Source organism: Vigna radiata, unplaced genomic scaffold (assembly GCF_000741045.1).
Source record: "Vigna radiata var. radiata cultivar VC1973A unplaced genomic scaffold, Vradiata_ver6 scaffold_216, whole genome shotgun sequence".
NCBI lineage: Eukaryota > Viridiplantae > Streptophyta > Magnoliopsida > Fabales > Fabaceae > Vigna > Vigna radiata.
In genome coordinates, this window is record NW_014543436.1 from 300,676 (window position 1) to 305,498 (window position 4,823).

At 33.6% G+C, this 4,823-nt stretch overlaps 1 long non-coding RNA gene across 1 annotated transcript; it reads left to right on the forward strand.

The window, feature by feature from the left end:
• The first annotated feature begins 124 nt into the window (after positions 1-124).
• Positions 125-1,972, forward strand: LOC111241132. Its single transcript, XR_002666920.1, has 2 exons — positions 125-202; positions 1,771-1,972. It is a non-coding gene; the product is annotated as an uncharacterized LOC111241132 (long non-coding RNA).
• Positions 1,973-4,823: the final 2,851 nt, after the last annotated feature.

A 4,823-nucleotide genomic window follows, 5' to 3' on the forward strand; every position in this document is an offset into this window, starting at 1 on the left:
CCTCTCTTTGTTCATCATCAAACAACAATCGTACTATAGAATCTGTTGCATGCAACTACCCTAGCTTCCTCACAATTCCCCAATCAAATTTGAACTCAAATTCATGTTTTCTTTTCCAATTTACAACCTATAGGTGTTTCTAGCCTATTCCAAGTCATAAACGAGCTGTTGTGGTCTGTTCTTGAGCTGTAGCACTGTCCAGGTAAGGGAAGCTGGATTCTTTTAGTTTAATTGTAGAATGCTAAATTTATTTATTTGATTGTATGGAGAATTATTTGAATTGAAATGCATGGGTGAAATTTGTATGAATTGATACGGCTTTTGCTTGAATGAATGAATGCATGTATTGAAAATGATATTTTTGATTTGTGTTTGATGAGAGTGGATAATAGAAGGATTCTGAATGGTAGGATTAGGTGTAGGTTGACAATGGTATGGTTTTAGGGAGATAATTCAGTTCTGCAGGTTTTCAGTAAATGACTAAGTCATTTTTTTTCAGCTTTTGAGTCCAATTAAGGGAACTTGGGTGGTGAGTTTTAGAAATAAGGGTTCAACTCTGAAATAGGTACTTAGGACAACTCAGGGTAGTTAATTGTGACTTATAGGAGGTGTACAATTGATCTAAAACAACTTATAAATGGTAAATTTCAAATTGAGCCTCTAGGTAGATCAAATGAGTATTTTAGATCTAATTTCCTTGCATATCTCTTAGAGTTTTGAGTTAGGATGGTGTGTGAGACTTCAAATAAGTTAGATTCAACTTGTATTTCGAGTTAGGAGTGTCCAAAGTTCACCAAAAGGCCTAAAATGAAACTTAGGGGGTAGAGTTGCTCAATTATGCAGCAAAATCTGCATAATTCACGCTGGGCGCCCCTAAATGGCGCTGGGCGTAGTTTTCTGCTGTTGCTTTTGTTTTTGATAGTTTGGGGGGTTCCGGACGTCCGTTTTGGACGTTCTTTAGGTCGTTCTAGGGGTTTTTGACCCTTGCGGAGCCATTGGTGATGGTCTCCAAGCTGTTTGAATTACTTAAGTATATGTAATTATAGTTGATAAAGAAATTGGTATTAATAAATGATGTTTTTGTGAAAATATATAATGTCTGAGTATGTATATGTTGTTTTTGTGACATAACTAAAGAATGATTGTGTTCCATGTGGTGTAATATGATTCAATGATTTAAGTTGTATCTCGTGGTGAGATTATATTAAGTTTGAGAATGAATATAGGAAGCTCAATATTGGGTGTCTCCATTTATGGGCCAAGAATGAGTGATATTAAGTTAAGTTTCTAGAATGAATATAGGTAGCTCAGTCTTGGGGGTTGCCCTTAATACTCTAATGACTATTCAATCTCACTTAGAGAAGATTAGTTCATGTGGTGAGAGTAGTAGGGGGTCCTAGTCTTGGTTGTCTCCATTTTATATGGGCCAAGGTGAGTGATAACGGACTAACCTTGTGGTGGTAGGGTGGAACCCATAGCAATTGGCTTTGCAAAGTAGTAGAGACCACCACAAGTACATAACCCGCCATAGCTCGATGTTCATTCCGGGTTCGGACGAGTCTAAGTCTAACACCACTTAATAAAACCACAACTCATAACTTAATTAAATTGTTCTTCTATGCTTGCAATTCTAGTATGCCTCTTTTAGTTTGATAATCTCCTTGTTAACTTGTTTCCTTTTGAAATCTAGCTTACCCTTGCTTTGTTTGCTGCCTGTTTTGTATGTGCTTGTTTTCTCTTGCAATGATCATCCAAATTGGATGTGAGCAGAGGCAGGAGAGGCCCCTTTGGAGCAAATACTAGATGGCCCAGATATCCCATACACTGCTGATGCTGCAGAGTAGTGTAGCTTAGTTATTACTTATTGTATATAACTTAGTCTTCCTTCCTTTTCTTCTTTTTGAAAGACTCTATTCCTCTTATATTTTGGGTGACAGTATCTTATAATACTTCATCATACTTCTACTCTTAACTGCTTTACTTTATTACGTATGATGCATTCCACTCAATATGATTTATACATATTTTTGGGATGTTAGATAAACTATCATACATATTTATCCTTAAACTATCATACGATTTTATGATTTTAATTTTAATTTCTCTCTCAAATTTTGATCATTTTTGTTCTTTTTCTTTTGAAAATTCTAATATTTAGTTTTTCAAGATTAACATCATCGGTTTTTTCTTTTGTCAGACGTGGTTAATAGTATCATGTTATCAAAACACGTGTACAGTTGATCAATCCACGTGATAATAACTTGTAATGTTTCAAGGTCAAATCTGAAACCTTTATCAACCAAGATTTCAGTGTCTTCGATGTCTACTATAGTTGCATGAAACTCAAAACAGAATCAGTTCGTTTCATGCGTCTTTCTGACTGCTTTCACTATTTTCTCTAAGAAAAGCTACAGATTTTCTCTGGGAACAAACCATTCATTTTCTCCAGTTTGTGTAAACGGTTAATGATGTCCAAGAACAAGTTTATCAGTACTGATAAGTTGCTTGACGTGAAGAGGGATTTCTCTAACCATTTTTTGGTTGGTTCTCGAGTTGGCAAAATTTGTTGTTGAGAAAAGGGCCGAGAAAGAGAGTGATCGATTGGGAATTAGAGTTAGACCTAATTTCGAAGTGGAGAAATTGACGGAGTTTGTGTTAAAGAAGGAGATAAAAGTGGGTTATGCTTGATTATGTGTCTCCTTGTCAGGATGTGTCACATTTGGAGCAGAGGTTAAAATTATGGAGAGGAAGAAAAAAATTACCTTTAAAGGAAAATAACATTTAAATCCTAGGAGTTAACACTCTGGCTACATTTTTCAACCATAAGCACCGAAAACATGTTGACAATTTGGAATGGGGTTTTTTCTCATCAAAATATGTTCAAATGCTTTAAATTTTTTTAGGCAGTTTAAAAGATTTCGAAGACTAACAAATATGATTCCAAAACTTTATTTTTATTGTGACATTAAACATGAAGAGAATTTATAATCTTAATTTCCTTCTAGATCCAAATGTCACCTTAACAAAAACTTTAGCATTTAAAATAATATAATAATATCAATACACATTATAACATTCTCTGTTACAAAATAGAGTGAAATATAAAGACAGATTACATACTTAAATGTCAGTTCTTACTATCCTTATTACAAAATTGCATAACAACTAATAAGATGTGAACTACCCTATATTGAGGGATGGGATTTTCTTAAACTTAGTCAAATCATCTAAAAAAACAAAATTTAGAATCATATCAGATAACAGATTCAATCCATATTTTAGTAAGTTGTGAGAAATGGAGTTTTCATTTTACTTAAAATAGGAGGATAGTGATCTGTTTATAACTGAAACTTCAGAATCCAATTATCTACACTTGTGAAAATTTTCATTTATCAAATTTTAACTTGTATTTCAGAATACTCGTTCCAGAAAAAAACAAAGTATATTAAACTATACAATATGGATAGTTAAATAATTTTCACTGGACTTAAAGCAAATTATTAGATTAATATTACAACACTTGCATAAAACCAAGAACTTTTAGCAATTCCTTTTACAACCTACAATGACTTGTTAACCCTTGTGCATACACAATAACAACTTTTTCAAACTTATTTACCCAAATGATATCCTTCCTTCAGGGAATTCAAAAGTTTCTTGCAAACAATCTTCTTCGTCGTGTCCTTAAGTGCAACACCATTATACTCATACTGGTGAATAACCCCATCATCTTCTACCTCCATTATGTAATTGGTCACACCCCTTTTGAGGAGACACCACATCTTATATAATTATATAGCTTCTTTTTTGACAAACTTCATAAAACTCCCTGATTGGATGGCGCTTCAACGTTTCAAGTGTTACAAGGGGTTTCAAAAGTGGCCTGATGCTCTACCACACAACCTCCTTATCATATCTTGAATCAACAAGAATTGCTCAAGCTAGAGACTCTAAAATGTCTCCAGAGTACCTACCACATCATAGAAAAATCTCATGAGCTTTTGCGATCAACACATTGTAGCTGATCATCTGAGTTAAGAGAAATGTGCTCAGAAAGTATATACACATTAAATCTTAAATTATGCCAAAGAATTTAAATGACCCAATGACAAGAACAAAGTAGTAACATGTTTATACATGAATTATTGAAGACATAACTTTTCCAGGTTCCATTAAAATTAGAGAAGCAAATAATTTGGTCAATTTTAACAGTAATAATTTAATTAACTAGTATAGTAATTATTTCTCCTTTGACACTTCCAAAAACAAGGAAATGGTTCTTGACATGGAGTATGTGAACTAATTTATCGTTCATTAGAGAAGGTCTTCCAAAATTGCAAGAAAGTTGGAATAGTGTTGCCCCTAAAACTAAGAAACCAATAGATATTCAAGCGATAACTTAAGAATGGGAAAGTATGATACATCAAGTTACCCATTGATCCAACTTTTTCCCATACCCATTGATCCCTAACTCACTCTCTCATCTCCTTCTTTAATACAAACCGTGACAATAGCTCCACTTTGAAATTAGGCCTAACTCACTATCTTCCTCAACCCTTTTCTCAGTAACAGATTTTACAAACTTAGGGTTCCAATCAACCAAAACATGATTAAAGAGAGACTAAAACTAAAACCCTTTATAACAAAAAATATGCTTAATCCAATTAAATTTCTATTTTTTACTAAAAGATTTTTTTTTTTTACTTTTTCTTTTTCTTTTATCACTTGCCTACTTTCTTTCGTGCGTTATATTTGACGCCTCCTTAAGAAGCGGTTATATGCTGCATGGGTCGCTTGTTTTTCATTTGGTATACTCTGATACC